Below are 27,737 nucleotides of genomic sequence, written 5' to 3' on the forward strand. Positions count from 1 at the left end.
AGCGCATGTATCCAGTGATATCTTCTGAACAGGAAGAAGGAAAAAAAAAAAAAAAAACCCTTAAGTTCGCATCACATGAGAAACAGAAACAAATCAGATGCTTGGGGTGAGATTAGAGAGGCAGTTCCTGCACACGGGTGGGATGAGTGTGGTGGAGGCGTGAGAGGAGGCACGCGTGCTGTCTCCTGGGTGGTCTTCGCACACGTGCAGCTGCTGAGTTTTCACTGTGCTCGTCCATCTCGCTCACACAGTGTGGAATGTACCCTTACTGAGGTCTCCGTCCCTATGGCAGGCAGGCAGCGGAGCCATCAAATAGAACTTCAGACTGAGAGTTATCAATATTTATTAGGCCGGGTCCCTGCATCGCAGCAGACTCCTTACTTGTCTTTCGATGAAATTAATACAGGCCACCATCACAGCAAGTGGACGTGGATTAGATTCCTGGGGGGCAATCATTTTGCTGGTACCCCCAAATCACGCCATATAACCACAGAGACTGTGGTATATATATGACCTGCCTACCCACAGAGACTGCCACAGGGTATATGCTCGAGTAACAAAATAAGTGGTAAGTTCCTGGTTAAATCCTTTTTAAAACTAGTTCCTCATTCAAGGGGCGCCTGGGTGGCTCAGTCAGTTAAGTAAGTGTCTGAGTTCGGCTCAGGTTGTGATCTGCCGGTCTGTGGGTTCCAGCCCCACTGCGGGCTCTGTGCTGACAGCTAAGAGCCTGGAGCCTGCTTCGGATTCTGGGTCTCCCTCTCTCGCTGCCCCTCCCCTATTCACACTCTGTCTCTCTCTCTCAAATATAAATAAACATTAAAAAAATTAAAAATAAAAATTTAAAGAAAGGAAAAAAGAAAATCAGTCCCTCATTCGAATTAGAAATACTGCATTGATCTATTTTCTTATGCTTTGATACTTACAGGGTTTGTTTTTTTTTCAATTCACCTACTTTTTTAAAGTTAACTACCTTTCCTCATGCGATTCTCCACAAACCACAAACGCTTGTGGCAGCCAAAGGAGTACCTTGAGGACGGACGTGACTGTAACGCTAAACACTTTCAAAGGGGTTTGCAGGCAACATGCTCTCATCGTCTTTCTCCCTGTGCCTCAGCCTTATTTTTAAAAAGGCCTTTGTTGCAGACGTAGAGTAGAGCTCAGGCACTTATGTCCATGATTCCCAGAGAGGATTTCCAGAAAGGAAACTACCTGCTCAGTATTATTACAGAGCAAAATAGCAATTAAGCCAAACTAGAAACCGGAATTCACTCATTCCAAGTGACCTTTTCGAGAAGCACATTTTTAACTTAAATTAGACTACATTGAACATCTGTGTGTGGGGATTTGTTTTGTGCAGTTCTAGTTAAGTGCAATCATACAAGTTTCGCGTTAAAAACACAATGGGGAGCAGAAGCAAAAAATCCAATTTATCAAATTTAGGAATATTCACTTAAATAGCAAATAATTTGACACTGGATGGAAAATTTACCGTGCCTCTTCTTGGACAAGACTCAGGAATGATCATTACTCCCTTGTCTCCTGAAGAAATCAATAGTGACTTAGCAGCTGCTCTGTTATTATAATTCAGCTACTTTATTTCTATTTTAATCAGAGAAGATTACTTTTGACCAAACTGCATATAATCGACACTGTATGACCTCTTCCAGTTAATGAGAAATGATTCCCTCTGTTCATTTGATGTTTGTGCAAAGCTAATTTATCTTGACCAATATTATGCTAATTATATAAGTGCAGTTGGCTCTTGCAATTTCTATTATGAGAGCTCTTGAAAGTGCAACACAGAAGAAAGAATAAAATGGAGCAGACATGTAATTAGGGAGATTATGAAAATCCTTTCCCAGGTATCAAAAATGCATTTGAAGTGTAGGAATTTTGTTCTTTGTGTTATGATGCCTGATCCTTCAGTTTTATGGAGTAAAATATCCGATGCCCACAGGGGCCGGGAAAATAAGGTAGATGAGTGAAACAGGCAGGGTTCTAGTACACATGCTTGTGTCGTGTGTGAGCGAGGACCTTGGAAGCCGGGACCTGGAGGGGGTGCTCTCTCCATCTAAAGGAGGCCCCCGCCTCAGTGTCATATGTCATAAGGGATGAGGCTTAATGTGGCCAGAGAAGCCAAAAATCTGGATGTGAGTAAAGTATCCTGATTTTTAAGTGGCTCCAATTTTTTTTTTATTGTTTTTTTTTTGAAATACTGGGCTGGATCAAATAAAGTTTATCAGAGGGTAGGATCCAGTATGGGCTGCCATTTTGTGACCCCTGCTCCATTCCATATAAAGGTCATTTTAGGAACCAGAGGCTTAGAGATGGTCTACAAATTAGCTAGAGGACGTACCAGGTGGCAGGAAGACGTAGCCCGTCTCTCTTGCTTGCTAATATTTCCAGAGTCAAAAATTGCTGTGGATCTGTCTGGAATCTTAAAGAAGAGCTGTCCTCTTGGCCCCACCAACTTCTGCTCCCCAAGTCCTAACGCAGCCAAACCCTGAGGAGACCTCCCACTTTTCCTGTCATTGTCAGACACAGATATGCCAGGAAACTTGAAAAATAGACAATCGACCATGCCATAACCCACCAGCACCCCTGCCCAGCACCCGCCCTCACACCCAGGGCCACTGGGGAGCCAATCCGTGGAGCATGAAAGGCAAACAACCTTGACCCTGCTTCCTCCTTCCTCTGGTGTGAGGGCACTTGGTTTGAGGTGGAAAGCTGCTGAAAATGAAGACTGCCCATGCCCCGGCATTGGTTCCTGCTGTAACTGGAAGCAAACAGGCCACCTGGGCAGATAACTGTTTTAGAATCAAGGCCCCGTATCAAGTATCATCAAGGTCTACCTGATGCCGATAACCTGTGTCTGAGGCCTTAGCTCCCGATCCCCTGCTTGGCCTTGCCCTTTTCAGGCCAGTAGCTATCCTGCTCCCCAGTCTGGTTTTGACCCTTACACCATTGTTCCTATCCACACTGCACAATTCCACCTGCCTCCTACCCAACAGAGACTCCCTATTGGTCCCCTCTTCTGCTCGGCCCAGACTTCCCTGGCCCAGCCCTAGCCTCTGCTCCCAGCTTCACCCAGGCTTATCTCACCCCATCCTATCCATGCTTCTGGGACTGTCATGCCCCCACCCTACCCCCCAGAGCTACATTTCCTCACCTCCGAAGGCCTAGAGCTAAAGGCAGCACGCAGCATGAATCTGTGACTTGAGGAGAATGGGGATGGGGAGAGACTGCTGCTCATTCCCACTGAGAATTAGCAGGACAAGATAACTCTAAATTGTAGCAGGACGAAAGGCTGTAAAATACTAGAATTTATTATCTGGGAAGATTTGGCAATTTTTCTGAGTAGATGAGAAAGTCCAGTGCTTGAAATGGGGATTGACTGGGAGTAGGGACACCTGCCTAGGGCCATGGAAGAAACAGATCGGCTTCAAGACCAGCCCTCCAGACTGTCCTGTCCTCTTCCTAGCCAGCTGGAAATGGAGATATCCTTTTAGGAAAAAGTGGGGGTTCATTTAAGGGGGGTTTAAACAAGGCCATGTTAAGCCAGTTTCCATAATGCCAAATTGCAGGAGGACATCATAAATTGGTGAGAGCCCCTTCTGGGAATTCGTGAGTCTGACTTGTGGCCTAAGCCTGTGGGATTTCAGGCAAAGTACCTGATTTCTCCAGGTCTCGAACAACACGAAGAATACAGAAGTTGGATTAGACGAACTATGAGTTACCTAAGGTGCCGTAACAACCCCTTAGCAGCTTAAAACAACAAATATCTATTATTTCACAGATTCTGTGAGTCAGCAACCCAGTAGCCAAGGCCTCGGACTCAGGGTCTCTCTCTGAGTCTGCTGGTAAGGTGTCAGCTGGGGCTGAAGTCCTCTCAGGGTTCAGCATGGAGAGATCTGCTTTCTAGCTCACTCAAGAGGTTGTCAGCAGGATTCAGTCTTCTGAATCCCAGAGTAAGAGTCTTGGTTGGAGTTAAGAGCCCCAGTTCCTTGCTGGCTATTGGCCAAAGGCCTCCCTCAGATTCTTGCTACATGGGTCTCTCCATAGGGCAGCTCACAGCATGGTGGCAGGCTTTCTTTAGCATGAGTAAGAGCTGGCCAGCAAGATGGAAGTCAGAGTCTTTGTGACAGCCCACACTTTTGAGGTATTCTGTTCCTCAGAACTGAGTCACTAAATCGAGCCCACACTCAAGGGAGGGCAGTAACACAGGCAGGACTACCAGAAGGCAGGGATCACTGGGAGGTATGTTAGAGGCTGCCTACCATAGATTATCTTCAAGGTCTCTCAGATTCTGTGACTCCTCCTCTTTCTCCCCCAGAAGGAAGCTACAAGCACCAAGCCTCTCAGCCAAAAGTCCGAAGGGCTCTGACATATTCTACACCTGGAGTTAATCAACATGAAAAACGTAGTCAGATGGGAAAATCATCTTATCCCAAAGAGTTAGCATGTGACAAGAAGGCATTTTCTCTATTTCTATGCCATTGATCATCAGAGGAGTCTACCAGTAGACTGAGTATCTTTCCAGAGTAGACAGGGAAAAATTTGTCTTTGTTTAGATCTCTTCAGAACCAAAGGCACTGAGGTCCACCTATCCAAATCTAGGTTGATTTGAGGTAAATTCCTGCATTGCTAGAACTATTACAATTCAAAGGTCTCACTTTCTTTACAGAACAATCAAAGTCACGGATAATCCCCAGAGCCTCTGGGAAGTCCTTATATTTCCTCTGGAATAATGTGACTTTCTTAAAACTTCTGAAGCCTGTACAGGTTATACCGTGGCGGGGCTCACATCTGGAGAATAATCTAGGCCTCCCAGTCCTGAGGACTGTTGGGTTGATTTGAATTAAAGGAGATAAAGCTCCCTTTGCAGAAAATGGAAACTAACGTCGCCGTGTTTTTCCCTCACACGAGACGCTTGTAGAGTAGTCATGGATTCTTTTTTGAAATCTGTTTTAATCAATCAGAAGTCCATATTTCCTTTACTAATAGCCTTCTTTGAAATTGTGGTCATCATGACCCTTCATTTTTAATGACTCTAAAGGCTCTTTGCAAGGCTCCATCAATGTGCTTATACATATTAACTAATTTGGAGCCTGCAGCAAAACAGCCTCAGTAGTCGCTTAGGCTCTGTATGAAAAGGCTGAGGTCCATGTTTCTATTTACGATTTCTAATTCTGAGGATTCCTGAGCAATGCGTTTTGAGTTTGCCAGGTTTTTTTTTAATTGTTTTTAATGTTTGTATTTGAAGGAGAGAGACACAGAGTGTGAGCAGGGGAGGGTCAGAGAGAGAGAGAGGGAGACCCAGAATGTGAAGCAGGCTCCAGGCTCTGAGCTGTCAGCACAGAACCTGACGCGGGGCTCGAACCCACAAACCGCGAGATCATGACCTGAGCTGAAGTCAGGTGCTTAACCGACTGAGCCACCGAGGTGCCCTGAGTTTGCCAGGTTTTAACTGATGCCCTTTGATCTTCTTTCCATCATGCTTAAGAATCTAAGACTTCCAGGTATTTTGATACACAACTATCAAAGCTTTTTTATGTGTAGTTCCTCATTCATTCTCTCAAACTTTATAACAATAGGGATTGGAGTGCCTGAGTGGCTCAGTCAGTTGGGCACCTGACTCTTGATCTTGGCTCAAGCCATGATCTTAAAATTTGCGTGTTCGAGCCCTGCATCGGGCTCTGTGCTGATGGCAGGAAACCTGCTTGGGATTCTGTCTTTCCTTTTCTCTGCCTCTCCCCAGCTTGCATGGTCTCTCTCTCAAAATAAATAAATACACTTTTTTTTTTTTTTAAAGTAGGGATTTAGCTCTTCACCAGAAGGTAGCATGGCACAAAGAAAACACAGTTGACCCTTGAACAAACTCAGAAGTTAGGGCTGCCAACCTCCACCCCCATGACAGTCAAAACTCCGCATTTTAAAAAATAATTTAATTTTTTAGTTAATTTTGAAAGAAAACACGAGAGAGAGAAAAAGAGAAGGAGACAGAGAATCTCAAGCAGGCTCTGTGATACCAGCGCAGAGACCAACATGGGGCCTGAATCCACAAAACCATGAGATCTTGACCTGAGCTGAAACCAAGAGTCAGACACTTAGCCGACTGAGCCACCCAGGCACCCCCAAAATCCACATTTAATAAGTTTCGACTCCCCCAAAACTTCCCTAATAGCCTACTGTTGACCAGAAGCCTTACCAATAACAGTCAATTAATACATATTTTTTGTTATATATATTATATGCTATATTCTCACAAGTAAGCTAGAGAAGAGAAAATGTTAAGAAAATTATAAGAGAAAACACACAGTACAGTATTGTAAAAAAAAAAAAAAAAAAAAAAAAACCTGCATATAAGCGGACCTGCACAGTTCAAGCTCATGTTCAAGTGTCAACCACACAGGGCTTGACATGAGAGGAGCTGGGTTGCAATCCCAGGTCTACTGCTCACCAGCACTCAGACTTCTGGCATGGTTATTTGGCCTCGCGGTGACTCGTAAAGAGTTCTCCTCGGTAAGATGAAATCACAGACACCGTCCTCACAGAACTGTTCCAAGATTAAACTACATAGATACATTTGTAAAAAGTGTTGCATGCAAGTACTCAATAAACGTTGGTTTCCTTTACCACTTGTGCAGAAACAAAGGAAGATCCCGAGAGTGTCTCTCAATGTTTAACCAAATAGGAACAGGAAGGGGGTGGACTCCCTGGTCTGTCTCTTCTGCTTCCACTGCAGTCACTTCTGGCCCCCTCTTTAGCAAGTTGTCACTAAAATATCCTTGTCCACCACTTCAAGGGGCTTTGTAAACTGAGCCTGAAATGCCCTAGAAAAGACATTCAGATTTGCCCTCGAGTTGTCAAGGTATAAGGAGCTTTGTGGGTAATATATGCAGAACACTGATACATCCCCTTTCAGAACTTACATTGGGTTTTGTGTTTTAGCCTCTGCATCTGAATAGATTAAAAACAAGCACAGATAAAGGTGGGCAATGGGGTTCTCTGTAGGGATCCCCAATAATGAATCCTATAAGGAGCGCCTGGGTGGCTTGGTCAACCGACTGTGGCTCAAGTCATGATCTCACAGTTCATGAGTTCGAGCCCAGCATGGTGCTCTTTGCTGTCAGCACAGACCCACTTTGGATCCTCTGTCCCCCTCTGTCTCTGTTCCTCCCCCACGTGTGTGTAGGCAAGCATTTTCTCCCTCCCTCCCTCCCTTCCTCCCTCCCTCCCTCTCTCTCTCTCTCTCAAAAATAAATAAACTTAAAAATAAAGAACTCCCCTAGATGATTCACAGGGTCTGCTGCATATTTGGAAATCTCTCTCCTTGTCCAGAGGTAGCTTTGAAAAGTAAGCAGCCATGGGCACACACTGTCCCCCGAAATCTGACTGTAAGAGAAAGGGCCTGAAGGAAGGCACAGAGAAGTAGCCAAGATCCCAAGACCAGAGCTGGAGGAGGAGAAGTTCAGAAGTAGGAGGAGATACCTGGCTTCAGAGCCTGAGCCCTGCTCTGGGGGTGCCCTGGCCCATTTCATTAGATGGGAGGGAGACAGCTCAGTCAGTTAAGTGTCCGACTTTGACAGGAGTCATGATGTGGCAGTCTGTGGGTTCAAGCCCCACATCGGGCTCTGTGCTGACAGCTCAGAGCCTGGGGCCTGCTTTGGATTCTTCTGTGTCTCCCTCTCTCTCTGCCCCTCCCCTGCTCATACTCTGTCTCTATCTTTCAGAAAATAAATAAACATTTAAAAAAAGATGTAAAGGAGACACAGAATCCACTCTGTGCCACTGGAAGAGGCTCTGGGCCACTGGAGGAGGATTATAAAAGTCTTTGCCAACTATAAAAATAAAAGTAAAATGGGGCGCTTGGGTGGCTTAGTCGGTTAAGCGTTCAACTTCAGCTCAGGTCATGATCTGACAGATCGAGAGTTTGAGCCCCACATCAGGCTCTGTGCTGACAGCTCAGAGTCTGAAGTCTGCTTCGGATTCTGTGTCTCCCTCTCTCTTTGCCTCTCCCCCACTCCCACTGTGTCTCTCTGTCTCTCTCTCTCAAAAATAAATAAAAACATTTTTTAAAAATTTTAAAAAAAGTAAAGTGAATGGGCTGAATGTTGGATATTGAATAAAATTAAGGAAAAGGAAAGATCAAAGGAATAAAGGAAAAGGAGGGGTTGGATGGCATCATCAATCCCAGCTGCCACCAACTTTTCTTCCCAACCCTCCCCTCGAGGGTTCACCTCCACCTGCAGCTTTCCTCCCGGCCAGGACTCTGGCTGCCCTCCTTCATGGGGGAACTCGCTGTTCTTTGCTCTCCTAACTGTGGAAGCACCTCTAATTCAGCCAGAGACTCACTTAGGAAATACAACCAGGAATACAAAAGAGAATATTCCAAGCAAGGGAAGTGTTTCGGAGCACAGACACACCTTGCCCTAGAATAACCCACCTCTGGGCACACACTGGCTCAGTTGACACAGCCCCTTGGGCAGCTTCTTTTCTTCAGCTCTGCAATAATCCAGGAGACCCGGACTGAAAGTTTTCCTTGGGTGGCGTTCCCGTCACATCCCACCTGCCTCTCCTTTCGCACACCCCGCCTCCCTTTTAATGCCACTCCTGCATCCCTACCAATACCCAGTAGTTATGGAGACAGCTCGGGGCACCTCTCCGGACAGAGCAAGGGGATTCCTTGTGCTAATGAAGGACATTAACCCAGAGGACAAATCGAGATTACTCCTTAAAATCTTGCTGCTAAAAATCTTCTGGGATTATTCTGGGATTATGGTGGTATTTGTAGAAAAAGCATCCCGAGTTAAACGCTACATAACCTGATACTGCTGGATTTAGAATCCCCCTACAACTGGTTGCTGGTTCATTTTTCCAGTAGCCTTTAGTTAGGCAGTGAGTTCTATACCGTGTCACTCATTTTTTTTGTCCCTTTCCTCTGCATGTGCAATATCAGCAGGCAAAAGCTCAAGGAGGGGAGGGTCCAGCATGATGGCACCACAATGAAATATTTCGTTATTTACTCCCCTTTCTCTCCCAATCTCCTCCCTAGCCATTTAGCTGTTTTGAGGTTTGGTTTTTACATATATATATATATATATATATATATATATATATATACACACACACACACATATACACACACATATACATACATGGTTTTACATATATACATATACATGTATATATGTACATATGTATACATATATGTATATGTATATATATTTTTAATGTGTGTATATACTTCTTTTTTTAATGTTTTATTTTATATTTGAGAGACAGAGAAAGCATGAGTGGGGGAGGAGCAGAGAGACAGGGAGACACAGAATCTGAAGCAGGCTCCAGGCTCTGAGCTGTCAGCACAGAGCCTGACGCGGGGCTCGAACCCACAAACTGTGAGATCATGGCCTGAGCCGAAGTCGGACTCCTGACCGACTGAGCCACCCAGGCGCCCCTATACGTCTTTTCAATAAAGAAATGCACTGAGAAGATTCCTTTACTTCCACCCACCTCCTGGCCCCCCTCCCCAAATGCCTCCTGTTGGTGGAGCTGGCATCAGAGCCCTAATCTGGAGAGGTTGAACCACCCTAGAGATTCAAAACCGCAACCAGAAAGCATTTCCATAGCACTCGTCTGTGCAAAAACGCAGAGCCCCAAAGCAGGTTTTCAGTTTCAAACCTAATTCTGACTCCTCTAGTGTGAACTGTTTCCTCGCCTGTCTTTAAGAGTGTCGTTTCTACGGTGAATTTTCTCGAACAATCGCCCTCTCATGAGGCTCCTTTCTGGTGCCCCTCCTGTTCTTTCCCTTACACGCAACAGAAGACATGTTCTGTCCTCTTGCAGCACACTGGCATGACACGTGGCTCCTGGGGGAATTCTTCAAAGAAACAGATTCTTGCTTGATCCCTGACCTACTCACACAAACAGAGCCCACGGCAGGAAGGCCCAGTTCTCCCCGAGTGAGTGAGCCGTGGCCTCGCCACCCACCAGGCGCAGCTGCTCTGCTAATTTTAGAACTCTGAGAAGCCACCTGACTTCAAGGCACTTCAGAGACACACATCACACCCTATCTCAGGAGGTGATCTAGGTGGGGCCCACTCCTCGTTTTAGCACCCATCACACCTTTGTGAGCTAGAAAAGTGACTTTGGGGGAGGCTCCTCTCAATAAATGGTAAAAATAAAAAACAAGCCTCCATCAGCCGACAAAGTGCAGTTCCCACCTGGTCTAGGCCCGCAGCAGGAGGCTAATCTGTCCATTTGCCTGCTCTCTCCCTGCACGCCCCAACACCACCTCACGTTCCGAATGTCCACAGCAGAGTTCACCAGCCTCCCCCAGACCCTTTCCTCCTGTCTGCCTGTGGGAGGCATCTCCCGCTACCCAAGCTAGGACCCTCAGGTCAGCCCCAACGACCTTCCCTTCCTCTCCCTTCTTAAACTAAAAACTTTTATCTCCTGAAATCCTCCTCCTCTCCATTCTCACAGCCTTTGCCCAACACCAGGCCCTCTCCGGCTCTCACCTGCATACTGCGACGCGGGGATGGTCTTCTGCCTTCCTCCTCATGTTCAGTCCAACTACCAAGACAAGTTTTCTAAAACCAGGTCTATCTCTGGCTTAAACTCCTTCAACGCTCTCCTGTCAGGGTCCCCATGCTGTATGCCCACTAGAATCATCTGGGGAGCTTTTTAAAGTGCTCAGTGCCCAGCTTCCGCCCCCAGAGATTCTTATTTAATTGGAACAGTTGGGAGAAGGCATCCATATTTCTTTTTTTAATTCCCTAGGAAATTCTAATGTGCACCTAAGGTTGAGAACCACTGACCTGTAGGATGAAGTCCCAACTTCCCATGGAGCCCAAGACTCTGCCTGACCAGGCTCCTGCCGATCCCTCCAGCCGGCCTCACCGCTGGCCTCGCCATGCCTTTATGCTCCAGCAACACTGAGCTGCTTGGAGTTACCACCACCACTCCATGGCTCATGGCATTTCCCCCAGCCCAACATGACTTCCCTACTGGCCCAACTTCACTTTCTACAGGAAGCCATTCCCGACTACCTACTTCAGCACTTTCTCTCACCTCCTGGTGCTCCATAAAACTGTGGTTATGTCTCTATTACTGAACATCCACATTATGTTATGGTGATCTAGTTATGCATTCATTATCCTTAAGTCAAAGGATGTACATTTATTTACATATGGATACTTCATGGAGCCCAAAGCTGCTAAAAGTGTATCCAGGCCTCTGGAGCTCTGCAACCCTGAATTAGAAAGCTGCCCAGGACCAAGATACTTCCTCTATGTCCCTCTCTCTTGTTGGGATTTCATGGCCTCTGGCCTCTCCTCATTACTTTTGGTTCTTCTTGGCAGACAACATTCTCCACCTCTGTTTGCCCAGATGAACTAAAGTTGGCCGTTCCACAAAGGCAGGCTTAAATCCTAAAGGTACATGTTCTCACTTGCAACAACACTGACTAGCATCCTAAATGTCAATTCCAAAGTCCCAGAAAAGAGAATCTTATTCCAGGAATTTGCCCTGTTCCAGTCAGCTGTGACCAAATCTGCTGTATTAAGAAGGCAGGTCTTGGGAAAAGGGAGATAAACCAAGGGATGGACGGGCAGATACCCCAAAAAGTGACAATTGTGCTCCAAGAATCAAAGGATTCTTGAACCGTGTGATAAACAAGTGTAGATCAGCAATACCAAGTGCCACAGCAGCCCAGGAGGAAACCATTATTTCCGTCTTGGCTGTCAGGAAAGTCTACACAGAAAAGTTGACATTAGACCTGGACCTTAAAGGATGAGTAGGATTTTTCCAGGCATAGGGAAAATAAAGGATATTCTAGGTGAAGACGAGATCAACAAGGTCTTTGGAGAGTATGTTTCTCTGTGAAAGTGCATGGATGGGACTGGAGTGGTACCAGGATGGCAGGACCAGCACATGGGGCTAGAAATGTGGGTTTGGTCTAGACTGTAAGAGTCTTCATACACCACACGGAGTCTGGTCTTCATTGTTCGTGAGGTGGGCTCCTTCTAGAGGACCTCAGTCACTCAGGTAATGAGAAAGTAAAGTGAGCAGACTCAGGGAGGGGCCTTGAGGGTCTGTGCTGGGCAATGGGTGGATTCTTACCAGACTTTACAGCTCAAAAAGCACTTGACTTGTGATACCTCATCTCATCCTCACAATATCACAACCTAGGTAGGGCTAGCTCTTATTTTACCCGTGTTACTAAAGATGGAAATGTGGTTCAATTCACTTAAGTAACTTGCCCAAGATCACGCAACCAACCAGCAAAAGCATGACTTGAATTTAGGTCTTTTGATTCTAAAGTCTATGCTCAGTCTACGGCACCAAGCTACACAGCAATGGAAAGGCCATATCTCTATGATCTAGAGAAAGGGAATGAATACTTCAGGAAAAATATTTTCATTATTGACTAATGATAAGGAAAAATACTCATAGGATACCAACTGGTAGAGAGAAGGTTGATTGTAAAACCACTTTAAGCATTGTGGTGTTAATCTTTTTTAAAGTGTGCGCATATATAAAGTGTGTGTATACACACACCCACATATATATGTATATATATATATATATATATATATATATATATATATATATACACACACACACACACATGCATTGAAAAAGTGCCAGAAGGAAAAATATCACTTTGTTTTGGGTGATTTTTATTTTTATCTGGGCAATTCTTATTGTTATCATTATATCCTTCTGTATCTTCCAAAATTTCTCCAATGAAATTGCATTACTTTTAAGTGAGATCTATGCTTTTTCATGGTAATTGTATATTCTCGTGGTGAACTAGTTAAATAGTATTCTTACAGAATTTTCCTATATAGATAGTAGCTAAATCTACTTTTAAAAAACGCAAATGAGGGTGTACTGTACCTACTGTTCTCCACCTTGTTTTCTCACTTAAAATGTCTTAGTCATATTTTCATATCCAGACCTGGGGATCTACCTCATTCTCTGGCAGTTGTGTGGCATTCCACTGAATGGATGTATCATACCTTACTTATCCAGTCCATTTTTTAGACATATTTAAGAGTTCCAGATTTTTTGATATTGTAAGTACACTATGTTTATATCCTTATACATTGCCCACACATTTTATTGTGTATGAAGAAGAACTACCTCATAGTTGGAATTACTGGGTAGGAGGGCATATACATTTATATATGCTGCCATATTGCCCTCACCTTCACTGACTATGGGTTAAAACTTTTGTCAATCTGTTCCAGCTTGATGTGTGTGTGTGTGTGTGTGTGTGTAAGAATTTTTTCACAAAATACTTACAAAGAAAAAGTTTCCACCATTGACCAATACAGAGCATATTGGTCACAGTCCAAAATACACCAGGTAATTACACAATTCTTTTAATCAAAATTGTGCAACTTGGGGTTATAATATTTCCCCCGGCATCCACTTACCCCAAAACTACTGTTTATTGTTCATTGTCAGTATATATGTAGTAATGAAAGCCAACCCTATTTATAGTAGGACATGAAAGTCATCTTATGACATAAATTACTATAGTTAATAGTACAAGGCAGTAACTAAGATTTTTGTCCCTGTGATCGAATGATGGAAAAGAATCCATCATGGTTGCAAAGCTCCACTGAAAACAAGGAAGGCTGTCCGAGAGGGGCATTCTCAGAGCCCGGCAGAAGCCTGGCCACAATCTGGACAGTCAAGTACAGGATGAGCAGGAGGGGCCAAGAAGTGGTCTGGGTGATCAGCAGAGCACGTTTCCAAGGACTGCTGGTTGTTGGGTCTCCTGGGAATAAATACTCCCAGATAAACTGTACGTCTGTCTAGCCTTTCTGAGCTACGGAGTTGGTTGGTTGGTTGGTTGGTTGGTTTACGTGCTTGTTTCTTTGCTTTTTAGCTTTGAGTTATGAGCTGAATCCAGGTATAACTACATTGCGCACATATCCATTCAAGGAATAGGTTTTAAAGTCATCATGCTAACGGGAAAAATTTGTAAAGTGACTTCATCATCTCAGTAAATACCAAGAAATAATGCAAATAAATATTTATTCCTTTAAAAAATTTTTAATGTTTATTTATTTTTGAGAGAGAGAGAATGAAAAGGGGAGGGGCAGAGAGAGAAGGAGACACAAAATCCGAAGCAGGCTCCAGGCTCCAGCTGTCAGCACAGAGCCTGATGAGGGGCTCGAACCCACGAACCGTGAGATCATGACCTGAGCTGAAGTTGGATGCTTAACCGACTAAGCCACCCAGGTGCCCCAACATTTATTCCTTTTGAAAACTCTTAAGTATTTTAACAAGAAGGGTTTCTGTATTAAACTTTCTTCTTTGAATAAATCACAACTACAAGCCAGTATTCTACAAAATGAGATTCTCTTCAAAGCAGAAACAAAGCCAGAGTGCTCTCTGCCATCATTACAATGTGGCATTGTAGTGCTGACAACATTCTGAGAAGGGTGACAAACAGAGACATCTGCACAGGAAAGGGATAATTAAAATATCTTTGGGAGATGATATTGTAAACTTACAAAACTCAACAGGTGAATGGAGAGCTAGGGAGTATAAGGCAAATTCTCAAAATTGGGTGTTATTCTTTATACTAGTGACACACATAGAAAAAGTGATTCCATTCTATAAGAGTAACAAAAACATAAATTCTTGAATATTGACTCAACTTGGGATAAAAAAATTATCTTATTGAAAGAAATGGGAAACACATAATAGGCCAAATAAAGGGAGAGAAAAGGAGGCAAAATCTACCTTGCTTCTGGCTAAAAAGAAAATGAAACAAAGATAATATATTTTATTTTTTAAGGTAATATATTTTAAATTAGTATGTGAATTTAATGCAATTTAAGTTCCCCTAAAATGATTTATACAACTTGGCAAATAATGTGAAGTTAATGCAAAGAGCAGTCAAGAAAAACAAAATCTTTGTTTTTAATTTATTGATGCATCCTGTTAGATTTTGAAACACACAACTAAATCTTTTTGAAAATTGTATGATATTGACATAAAAACAGGAGGAGGGGGAAGGCACTAATTGAATAAAATGACTATTTCAGAAATAGTTCAACAGCCTTAGGGACAAAATATATTAGGGGAGAGAAGAGAAGACAAGCAGTATAATAATTTTTTTTAACATTTTTTTTTAAGTTTATTTATTTTGACAGTGAGTGAGAGCAGGGCGAAGGCAAAAAAGAGAGAGAGAGAATCCCAAACAGGCTCCGCACTGTCAGCAGAGAGCCCAACTCGGGGCTCAAACTCATGAACCGTGAGATTATGACCTGAGCCGAAGTTGAGAGAGGCTTAACCAACTGAGCCACCCAAGCGCCCCTAAGCAAAGGAAACATTATTTAAACAAAACTGGAGGAAAAATGGGAGAATAATTATACATACATGTATACTCATACTTGGAATGAATTATTGAGAAAGTATCTGGTGTCTTGCCTTTTTTGTGGCTTATGGTTTTGTGGTGGCTTTTTTTTTCCTTTCCTGCTGTGAATTCATCAGCAAAGACTGAAGGGAATTTTCCTTTTACCCCTATCAGAAAAGGCAGCCAGCCTTGGTGTTTCTGTGTTCCTGGTTCCCAAGGGACACATTTTGTGTGTTAGGACCAAACCTTTGTTTGGGAGCACTGGTTCCCAGGCAGGAGGAGGCTGGGGGTGGGGTGGGGGTGGGATTGGGAGCCATGAAGTATCTAGAATTGGGAAGAGGCTTGATGACCGAAAGCAGTTGGATCTCCGGTTTGAGGGTTCTCTGAGGAGAGGGTCCCGCACAGCACCCAGGAGGTGGCAGGACCTTGAATGGGGAGTGGCTGCTGGGATGTTGTCGAGGCCAGATATCAAGCTCCTTAGCTGGGGAGCAACTGTCAGGCTGTCTGGCCTGCTGAGGAGGGAATGTAGCTCCAGGGCCTGATGGCCTTCGGGAGGTAGGTGTGTGTGGGCTTGCACAGGGGGCACCTGCAGTGACCAAATGGGGTACCGACAGAGGCCTCTCTCCCCGTCCTCCTAGACTGAGTGAATCCTGAGTGCCTGGCACAACCCAGGGAGAAGCTAGGGAGAGCAAGGCCCTCCTCCCTCAATAATCCATGCCCAGGCCCAGGGAGAAGGTATTGAGCTGGAAAAGTAAAGTGATGTTTCTTGCACCTCAAGCCCAGTGGAACAATTCATACCCATTACATGCATCATACATTTGACAAACACACATGGTTCAAAGAATTATTAAACAACCACAAACTGTTTTGAAAACTAGAAAACAAGCTAGTATATTTATCCCACTCGTGGACAGATAGATTTCTAGGCACCAAAAAAGTTTTTTAGAAAAAAAAAGAATATTTGATGGAATGGTCACCAAAACATATACAGCCCAACGGGTTCTTAGGGAATTACCATCACATATGCTACTCAGATGGCCCCAAAATGGCCTGGATTCATCCTAACTCAGGGTCGGCTCTAATTAATCCGTAAGTGACTGTTAGCAAAATGTTTTAATTACAGTGATGTAAACCCAGCAGCCTAATCTGCATTTTTCACCAAATGGGACATAAAAATTCACGCAGGGCCCAAGTTAACAAAGGACTGATTCAGCTTCTGCAGTGTCTTTCCAGAGTTGCTTTCTGAGGCAATGCTGGGAAGGGCCCTGGCCTTTCCGACCCTGATGAACCGGCCATTTGTGCTCCTCACAGCGCGAGTGGCTGCCTGTGACGTGGAGCTGAGCCTAAAGGCACAAAATAAAGCCAAGCTAGCAGTTCCATGTGGGGCCCAACCCATAACCCAGGTTGCCTTAGCGTTAGGTTGTAAATCCAATAGCTGGTGCGGGGAGCAAGGCTAAATGTGACTCATCTGACCGTACAATGCAGCCACGGAGATCTTGAGGTGAAAAGTCGGGAGTGCGGGGGTACATGGTATATTAGTCGGGATTCTCCAGAGAAATAGAGTCAATAGGAGATAGACATATATATATACATACACACACACACACACACACACACACACACACACACACGCGTGCGCGAGCTCACACACCCCGCCTCGCTCTCTTTCTATATATGGCAGGGTGGGGAGGAATTGGCTCACATGAATAAGGAAGGTGAGAAATTCCACTGTCCTCTGCAAGCTGGAGACCCAGGAAAACCAGCGTAGTTTCAGTCCAAGCCCCAAGGCTCGACAGCCAAGAGAGCAGATGATGTTAAGTCCCAGTCCCTGTGCAGGGGAAGACCAATGTCATAGGAGACAACGTCAGACAGAGAGCAAAGGGGCCCTTCTTCCACTTTTTTCATTCTATACAGTTCCTCCACAGACTGGATGACAACCACACTAGGGATCTGCTTTACTCAGTCTCATTCAAATGCTAATCTCTTCCAGAAACCCTCTCACAGACACACCCAGAAATGATGTTTTAACGAGATATGTGGGCATCCTGGGTGACCCGGTCAAATTGACACATAAAGTTAACCATCACACAGGTGTGTAGGGGTTCAGCAGGGATTACTCATCTGCCTAACACTGTGGCTGTGGAATTAATCGCCAACGCGTGTGTCCCATTAGTGGCCTTGAATTGCCCAATGGTTGGAGCTCAACCAAATTGCAGTTCATGATATAATTTTTTCAGCTTCTCAGATTTAATTCCACTAAAATTTCAGAATGAAACTGGGACACCATGGATTGCTGACAAAGGAACATTAGGTATGAATAATTCCTCGTCTGTCCTTGACTCAGGTTTGAGTCACATGGATGTTCCTTCAGCAGCATCATCATTAAAAGTAAATGAATGTAGTTAGCATTCACTTAATGGAATTTCTGATCACGTGGTTCACCATTGTGAAAATTCGACGGTCCTGACCAATTAATTGAGTCAACTAGGCCAAATCTCAATATGTAACAAAAATGAATCTTCTGATACTTGTAGTGAACAAATTTAACATTATGATTAGACCATTGATGACCGTAAGTGTGCTGGCTATTGACATTTTCCAAGTTCTTATAGTTTTATTTTCTCTTTCCACAAAGGATGCTTCTTCCCGTGGCTGCTCAGACTATGTTTTCTTTTAGACAGTGATTGACATTCAGTCAATCAAAATGTTGTTACCATTCAGGGTAATGGCAGGAGCACTGAACTCGGTACTGTAAGACCTGAATTGCAGTCCACGCGACCCCACTGATGAGTGTGTGACCTTGTGCAAGTTACTTGAAGGCACAGAAGTGTGATCTCCCCTTCATAAGATGGAAATAATCATTCCTGCTCTGACATTCTTCCCGAGGCTTGTGGTGAGGCTCAAATGAGATGTTATACAAAAGTCTTTGTTAAAGCATAGAGTCCCATCAAACTCTAAGGTTTTTTTGTTTTTGTTTTTGTTTTAATTTATTACAGGAGGGGAGGGGCAGAGAGAGAGAGGGAGAGAGAGAATCCCAAGCAGGCTCCACCCCATCAGTGCAGAGCCCAACACAGGGCTCAGCCCATGAACCCTGAGACCATGACCTGAGATGAGATCAAGAGTCAGACACTTACCAGACTGAGCCACCCGGTTGCCCCAACCGCGAGGTATTATTGTTGGCACTCTCCAGGAATCAGTGTGCTTAAACCTTAGACTGCATTAAAATCACATGACTTGCTGTCTTAAAACATTCATTTCTAGGCTCTGCTCACAGAGAGAGCCTAGTTTAGAAGATTCTGGGTGGAGCTCTGAGATCCACATTTTTATCACTCACCACCACCCTTCCCTGGCCATGTGATTTGCATATGAATGGTCCAGGGAGGATGGAGAAGTGCTGATGTGAGAGTGAAATGAAGCCCTTCAGAGGAACTTCAGAAATGGCCCCAGGGAAGAATGAATAAGGTGTGGAGAGTTTTGGATTAGGTACCGAATATCTAATTGCTATAAGTGATAAGCTTACACAAGCTAATGAACGGATGGCTGTTGGAACATAGTACCCAGATGGATTTACTACAGAAAAAGATATTTACTGTAGAATCGCTTTTAGAGTTGGTTGAAAAGAACGGAGAAGACCTTTTTTTTTTTTTTTTTTTTTTTTTGGGACAGAGAGAGACAGAGCATGAACGGGGGAGGGGCAGAGAGAGAGGGAGACACAGAATCGGAAACAGGCTCCAGGCTCCGAGCCGTCAGGCCAGAGCCTGACGCGGGGCTCGAACTCACGGACCGCGAGATCGTGACCTGGCTGAAGTCGGACGCTTAACCGACTGCGCCACCCAGGCGCCCCACGGAGAAGACCTTTTGCTTTCCACTGTGCTCAGCTCCCCCTGATCCTATTTTGAGCCAGTGCTTCTGGCTTTGCTCCTTCTCTGATGTGATTTCTGTACTGAATGGATGCCCTCCTTCTGGCTGCTCCTTTCCATTTTGGGGAGACTCATGGAGTCCTGTCATTTTAACAAGGCTGCGTCCTGAGCCGTGTGGGCAAGCCACAAGCCAGATGGATGGGCAAGAAACAAAACTTCAGAGATTCTGGCAGCCACCGGGGCACCCAAGATGGGAAGTAATAGAGCCGTTGTGCAGCCACAAAATCAAACGATAACTATTGGTCACTCAGCATAGATTGCACAGGGTTACCTTTGGCTAAATTATTAAGTCGCTGAAATTGGCTTCCATGTTTCTCCATTACCTCACTTCCTGATCTTTCTTATTATCCCCACCTCCTATCTTGGCCAGGGACTCAGGACCCCCATTTTGATATCCTACCTGCCCTCTCTGAGTAGCCAGAAACCAGGAGCTTTTTCTTCTCTACTATAACATCCCAACTGCCCACTGGCCCCATGTCCCTGGTGTTGGAGGACGTGGTGATGGGGGAGGATTCTAATTAACCTGATCAATACGTCCATGCTGAGATTCAATGTGTCACTCCTCCAAGGTTAACGGAGACTTTCTGAAAAGATGGTTTACTCCCAAGGAATAGGAATTCCAGGAATTATAGGTACTTCAGGTAGCCTTGGAGGAAGGGGGCTGGGGGCAAGCTAGAGGAGAAATTCTCAGATAGGAGCCCTCCCCTGGGAGGGGGTAGTACTGACAGCTTTGTCCATTTCCAGGGGATTGATCTGGGGACAGCATGGATCCATTTGGACTCACCAGCAAAACGACTCCTTCTAGCCCACTGAGAGAAATTCCCTGAAATAGGACAGCTACACATTTCACTGAATCCTTTTAGCAAATACACAGGAAGGTGTTATGCTGCCTCTTCCACCGTGAACTGTGGGGGCCCTTCAAAGACAGTACAAACTGCAGGTTGAATTCATTGATGCCTAAATTGACCCTAAATTAGTATGTTATCCCAAATTTAAAAAGAAAAAAATACCCCACCTCCAGCAGTAGGCAATGAGTGTAAGCCCAATTCTTTTGCCAAGGTGATTGGTTCCATCAGAAACTAAACTGATCAGTTCATGGCATTCCCCTGGCTGCATTTGACCTTATGTGGGTCAGTGAAAAGCAAGATGATGTCAGCGGGTTTCTGGGAAAGGAACCTCGTTGTTTTTACGAGAGCACTTCTGTATCTCTCTCTCTCTCTCTCTCTCTCTCTCTCTCTCTCTGAAAGTTGATAAGGAAGCATATATTTATTTTTTTGTTAGCTGTCATCTTGCCCCCTGAAAGAGAGCCAGCCTTAGGATGCAGCTGACATCAAAGGCAAAACCAAGTTCTGGACAAAACTGATTCCTTGATACTCTCATTGAGCTGCGAAATCAAACTAACACTGAAGTCCACCCCTTCCTCCAGGACTTCCAGCTATGTAAATATAGGAGTTAGGATCAGGCCCAGTTGCAAGTAACTGAAAACTCCAAATAACAGTGGCTTGAACAAGTTCAAGATTTCTTTCTTTCTCAGGTTAACAATAACAACACACAAGTCCAGGCAGACAGTCCAGGGATATATCGCCTTAGGTGTGGTAGCTCTGCCATTTTAACACAGAATTTCTTCCCCTGTGGCCCAAGATGGCTGCTCCAGCTTCTCCCATCAGACCTGAATCCAGTCAGCAAGAAGGACAGAAGGGAAAGCCATTTCCCAGAAAGTACACATAGCTCTTCTGGTTATATGCAATAACTTAGTTATATGGCCACACCTAGCTTCAGGTGTGTCTGAGAAATGTTTTCTTTAGTCTACACAGCCATATGCCCAGCTAAAAATTGGAGGCTCTGCTCCTCTAGAAGAGGAAATGGATATTAGGCGATAATAGCCTTCCCGGGCACGATGTGTCCTCCTTATTGTTTAAGTTAGTTTGAGTTGGATTTCCTGTTACAACCGAATAGAAACACATCCTACCTGATACAACCTCATAACGCCCACATTTACCTGCCATCTCCAGTCACATGCTGACGGATAAAAATAAGAAGCCCTTCACTAAGAGCATCTCAAGGTCTTTCCTTGTTTTTCTCCTCAGACTTGGGACAGCACCTGGCACATGGAAGCATTTGATAAATATTTGCTGAATTGAACAAAATTAACTAAGAAGATTCAAACAGAGAGAGTTCAGCACTGCAACCTGTCAGCTCTGGCCTTGGGCGAGTCATAAAACCTCTGAGCCTCAGCTTTCTTGCCTGTAAATGAGAGAAGTAAAACCTAACTTTAAACGTTTTAAATAGTAGTGACAATGTACATAAAGTGCCTAGCACAGTTCATGGCACATACTCACATAATTCACAGACACACACACCCACATACCATATATGGGTTTTTCTTTTCAAAATTATGACTATGCATATTACATGTTTTGAAGTTGAGAAAACAGGGATTTGGGCAATGTTTCAAATACCTGCAAACTCTACTGGTCATTATTCATTCTTATTCTTAGGAAAATATGAGTGTTGGGTTCAAAGGAAAGAATACTTTGAAGAGTTTTTTTGTTAAAACTCTGAAGCCTTCTTAGATATCAAATAGTTATTTAGTGAGTAAAGTGTGAATGAATCAGAACATATGTATTGCGTTTATCTTGGAACCCTGTGTGGGGAAAACCGAACTACAAAATGTGCTTTGCATTCTCTTGCTGTTCAAGGGCTGCAAAAACAGCATGACATTCTGCTGAACCTGAAATGACCTTGAACTCAGCAAACAGACCAAACTATTGAAGAACCTCAGGTTACTTTTCGGAGTCTTAACCACAGTAAGGGATACACAACCCACTATGATTTGAGATCCTTTGTGTTTGTTTGTTTTCTTCGGTTTGACACCTGAAGGAGAAAACAGAATCATCCTCTTTGTCCAGCCGGCAGTGTCTGAAAACAAAGAGAGGAATGTCACTCCTATGAAGTTGCCCTCTTATAAGAAATGCACGGATTCATACAGAATTCAGAGGTAGCTTTTAAGACAAAGCATAGCTAGGGGCACCTGGGTGGCTCAGTCGGTTAAGCCTCTGACTTTGCCTCAGGTCATGGTCTCAAGATTCCTGGGTTCAAGCCCCGCATGGGGCTCTGTGCTGACAGCTCAGAGCCTGGAACCTGCTTCAGATTCTGTGTCTCCCTCTCTCTCTGCCCCTCCCATCCTCACGCTCTGTCTCTCTCTCTCTCTCTCTCTCTCAAAAATAAGTAAACATTGGGGCGCCTGGGTGGCGCAGTCGGTTAAGCGTCCGACTTCAGCCAGGTCACGATCTCGCGGTCCGTGAGTTCGAGCCCCGCGTCAGGCTCTGGGCTGATGGCTCGGAGCCTGGAGCCTGTTTCCTATTCTGTGTCTCCCTCTCTCTCTGCCCCTCCCCCATTCACGCTCTGTCTCTCTCTGTCCCAAAAATAAATAAAAAACGTTGAAAAAAAAAATTAAAAAAAAAAAAATAAGTAAACATTAAAAAATAAAGACAAAGCATAGATAAAGCTGAGTAAGAGGAGCTGAAAAACTGGAGTGAAGGGGATTTTAGAAAGTTAATGGGGCCAACTGGCCCACCTTTCATTTTGGAGATGAGGAGGCCACACCACAGAGAAATGGCTGGTGTTGTTGTTGTTGTTGTTGTTGTTGTTGTTGTTGTTGTTTAAGTTTATTTATTTATTTTTGAGAGAGAGGGGGAGAGAGAGAATCCCAAGCAGGCTCTGCACTCTCAGCCTGGAGCCTGAGGCAGGGCTCAAACTCACAAACCGTGAGAACGTGGGCCAAAATCAAGAGACGGGTAACCAACTGAGCCACCCAGGCGCCCCGAGAAATGGCTGTTGTAAACAGGGGCCGGCAGTGAGCTAACTCACCCATTTTTCTTATTGCTTAACTGATTCAGAATCCAACAGGGAAGAGGGTATTCATTTCAGGGACTCTCTAACTCATCGTCAAGCAAGGGTGAGATGGCTTAGAACTCGGACTCCCAGGGACATTGCTAAGAAATGTCTATGTGTGCGGTAAGAGGCTGTCAACACTTGCCCACGATATCTTTCACGTTCAAGTGTTTGAACGTTCTACTGTGTAGAAGTTTGGCATCTCAACGCAGCCCCGGCCCACGCTGGCCCAGCTCCAACACTGATTCCTCAAGAAAACCCTGGCTCTTCCTCAGACGCACGCCCCACTCACAGCGCAGCTCCGGGCGGGGGCTGGGGACCCTTTCATCTAGACAGCGATTCTGGCCAGGTTCTTTCAAGTTTCACAACTGAGCATTAACCCTCCCACCTGCCCACCAGGGTTTCAAAGCAAACTTTACTCTGCCCATCAGGACAATAACAGATTTCTGAGTCCCGGACCTCGCTAGAGAAGATAAGGTTGAGTTGTTTACTATTCCACTTTCCTGAAAAACCCAGGAAGATCATCTCACTTATGAAAGACACTTTAATATTTGCTATAAGAATGTTTGCAGATTGTCAGGAGGAAAAAGACAAGTAACTGGTCCCACTGTGTTTGCTGTGAAACTCTTCGAAAACACCATTCAGAGCATCCTCCAAAAGCTTGTGTCTGATGATTGGTGTGAGGAATATCTCAGGGAAACTTCGTCTCCCCTGAAACAAATGAAATGCTCTTCCTCTGAAAAGAGAGTAATTGAAGTACCACTTTTCTCTCTTTGCCTTGGCTATAAGGACGCTGCGGGCCAAGCCTCAGCCTTCAAGTTCAATCACAGATGCTCTATCGACCCTTATGGTTGGGATATCTGCCTCGTTCCTCTTAATCTTGCTTTCTCCTCTTTATTTCCCCTCTTTTATTGATTTTGATACATTCATTCCCTTTTAAGGCCATTTTAAAATTCTTTTGCAAAGAAGTGAGATACAACTAAATAAAATTAAAAGATTCAGTGATTGCTTGAGGCTGGGCTTGGGGCGGGGGGTGCATGGGAAGAGAGACAACTGCAAAAAGGACATGAGGAAACTTTGTGGAGTAATGGAATCTCTATATCTTGATTGTGGTAGTGGTTATTTGGGTACCTGCATCTGCCAAAATTCATTGAACTGAACACTTAAAATGGTGCATTTTATATAAATAAATTAAACCTCAATAAAGTTGATATATTCATCCAATTATTATGTTTCTATTATCTGCAGGCACTTTGTATGGTTCTGGGGAGAGATAGTGCACAGTTGTATAGGTTATTCACTGAACCAGGGTACCTGGCCAAAGGGCCAGGAGGGGCTGAAATACAGTCCGTGCCTGGCTTACCAAGCCAGGTGTCCACCAAGAGGTTGGATCTTCTCAGAGAACAGGCAGACTTTTCTATTTTGGAAAAAGCATTACATATAACTGGGTCCCTGGAAGCCTGGTTCTGAAGATAGAGTGAAAAAGAATATAGACAATTCTCTACCCTTATGGAGCTTATAGTTCATGGGGAGAAGGTTATGATAAGCCAGTAAACGTATGTTATATATTATGATAAGCACTACATAGAAATAAATAGGACGATGTAATGGGGAGTGTCAGACTGGATGCTTCCTCTAAGTTATCAGGAGATACCTCTCGAAAGGTGGCATTTCAGCTGACCCGAGTGCTGAGAAGCACCCAGCCTTGCAGACAGAGGGAACTGCAAGAACAATTCCTCAGGGGCAGGACCGTGTGGCCTTTTCAAGGATCAGAGAGGGGGCCACGGGTGGCCTGTAATACGCGAACCAAAGAATGGCGTGGGGAACCCTAGTGCAAGTAACGCTCAAAAAGTTAAGCATAAGCCTTGAGACGTGGCTCCAAACACTAACTGCACTACAAAACATTTTCTTTCTCACAGATGTTAGACTTGCAAGAGACCTTAGTGATAAAGACACTCCTTCAATTTTCCTATAACAGATAGAAAAAAAAACAAAGCCCAGCTGACTCTGAGAACTGATGACACAAATAGGCTCAGGGCTTCAATTCGGCTTCAATTCAATTCAAGTAGCATGTGCTGATGCTGCCCGTGTGTCAGGTACTGTTTCTGGCCTGGGAGTCCAGAGCCTTCCAGGCTTGGAAGGGTCAAACAGCAGGAAGGACTGAATTGGTGAAGCTGTCGAGGGAGACATTTAACAAAAGAAATCGCTTCCTTTAGTTAGCTGTAGGGGGTTAATCAGCTGGGTATTTCACAAGACTTGACTTCGCCTTGTTTTAAAAGGTGTTTCCAGCCCTGAAATTGAGATGCGCTTTTGGAATAATCCATGTTTTCAAAAACAGCCAGTTCTGAAGCGAATCCAATGTTGCGAGCCATAGGTATGAGAGGACTCTGCTAAGGGAGCGATAGGTAGGGAAGGAGCAAGGGTACAATCCTGGGTGATAAGTGTTGGTGGTCAATCACGGGAATCCCAGCATCATCTCTGAAATCCAAGAAAAGCAAGATTGGGATGGAAGGCCTGCAAGGAGAATTTCAGACCTCACACCCAAGCCATGCCACAGAACACTGTGGCACCCACCACATTTCCTTCATCTGTCCGTACTTGCTGCCTGCAAATGGCAGGTGAAAATGGCATTTACCTCTTGTGAAGCTATACCTTGGTCATTGTTAAATGATTTGCTGGCTAGCAAAACCAAAGTTCTTGGAATTATATTCTCCCTTTCTAATCTCCCCTTCAGTTAAAGAGGGTACAGCTATGCAATTAAGCACCCACCCACAGAAATCTACCACGTACCGACTTTCTTGGTAACAGAAATGAAACCTGTCTTCAGCACAAACTTGAGTATCCTCTAAAAGCAGATAAAAAGCTAGTTAAGAAGACAAGGCTAATATTTTAAGAGATGTTTTCCAATGAGTGTGAGGGGTATTTTTGGTTTTGTTTTCCTTTGAAAGAAAGGGGCTTTCTTTTTTTTTGTTTTTCAGCTCGTGGGTATTTTCTTAACTGACCCCTAATCCACAGATGCAACCCCTTGACGGTCAAGTCCCACTCAACAGCTTCACCTAATTCAAACTCAGGCTTGTCCTTTCTATGGAAAGGATTTCCAGGCTCAGTCTGGGCTGACCTTCTACTGGACGTGTGGTGGACTCATACAATTTGCTGCCCAGATCTCCTCCTCTTTTGGAAATACCCACCCCTTCCGATCATAATGCAGTTTCTAGAGAGACCCATCTCCTAGGACCCACGTCTCAGGCCACCTTTGACCGGTCCAGAGGCACCTGGGCCTCAGGGACTGAGCAAGAACCTTGAAGCCTTCGGGCAGTATCCAGTGGTATACCTCTTCTTCCCTCTGCTTCTGTTTCCTCTTTCCCTTGACAAACTAGCTTGCTCTGTTGCTCAGTCTGTGTGGCAGAAGATGGCAATTAGTCTCTCCAAAGTTAAGAATCTTGTTTGTAAGTAACAGGATTGTAGATAGGCCTGAATTGTAATAAGAGCCAGGCGCTCAAATAAGAGTATGAGCAGGAGTCTCACTCTGTCACTCTTCCCTGTTTCTTCCTATATACCTGTGCCAACCCTCTCTCGCTACTGACCGGCTCTCTATTCCTCAATCCACTAAGTAAATAATGGCCATGGCCAACAGCACCTAGGTTTCCAACTCTTCAATTCAACAGAGCAGTTATAGCGGCTTAGAATCTTGGGCTAATTCTAAATCACTGGGGGAACTCTTCGATTCTTTCTCCATGGCATATTATTGGCGTTTGGGGCGGGGCAATTCATGCTGTATAGAACTGTCCTATGCATGACAAGACATTTAACATGGTGGTCCCTGCCCATTAATTGCGAGATGCCCCTTGGGGGACAGTATTACCACAGTTTGAGAACCTCTGCATTCGACATTCCAACCCAACCTGCTTCAGTCTAATGTTGTATTCCCAGAGAATTCTGGGAATGGCCAAAACCCTGAGAGAATTTTCCGTTGGAATATATCTTAGAGGACAGAGGTGTATAGAACCCAGATTGAAATCTTCTTTCTTTTTTTTTTTTTTTTTTTTTTTTGGTGACTCTGAGTCAGCCATATCTGTTTCTAAAAACAAAAAATGTTTAGATTTTTTAAAAAGTCACATCTTGCTTCTGCTATACAGCTGATTTATTTTTCTTGCACAAGGACATGATGGTGAAATCGAGGATGGGGTAAATGCTCATTTCTTTTTAAATCATACAGTGTAATTAGCCATCCCAAATGGCAAATATTTACTTGGGAGTTGGCATTTTCCTTTGGACTCATACAACCAAATACCAGTGCAAACCATATGTCCCTCCTTCAGGTACTCCAGGGAAAATGAAGTAGGAGGGTGACCAAAGAGGAAGAGAGCTTGCCAAGTAGGGCAGTTTCTACCCACATAGTGTCCTTCCTGCATAGTGTCTTAGGTGTGGCCATGACTGGCTCTGCCTGAGTTTAAGGATGTACCCTCCTTTAGCTCAAGCACCATAACATGGTCCTTATGCCCATTCCTCACATGGTCTAAGAGGAATTGAAGGTGGGTAGG

General features: G+C 44.4%; 1 long non-coding RNA gene across 2 annotated transcripts in view; it reads left to right on the forward strand.

Moving 5' to 3' along the window:
- Positions 1 to 21,588, forward strand: part of LOC131495499 (uncharacterized) — a 58,364-nt gene extending 36,776 nt beyond the window's left edge. For both annotated transcript variants that reach the window (XR_009253987.1, XR_009253988.1), the window contains exon 3: positions 21,390 to 21,588. This is a non-coding gene — a long non-coding RNA (uncharacterized LOC131495499). The remainder of the gene's footprint in view (positions 1 to 21,389) is intronic.
- Positions 21,589 to 27,737: the final 6,149 nt, after the last annotated feature.

Source organism: Neofelis nebulosa, chromosome 15 (genome assembly GCF_028018385.1).
Source record: "Neofelis nebulosa isolate mNeoNeb1 chromosome 15, mNeoNeb1.pri, whole genome shotgun sequence".
Taxonomy (NCBI): Eukaryota; Metazoa; Chordata; class Mammalia; order Carnivora; family Felidae; genus Neofelis; species Neofelis nebulosa.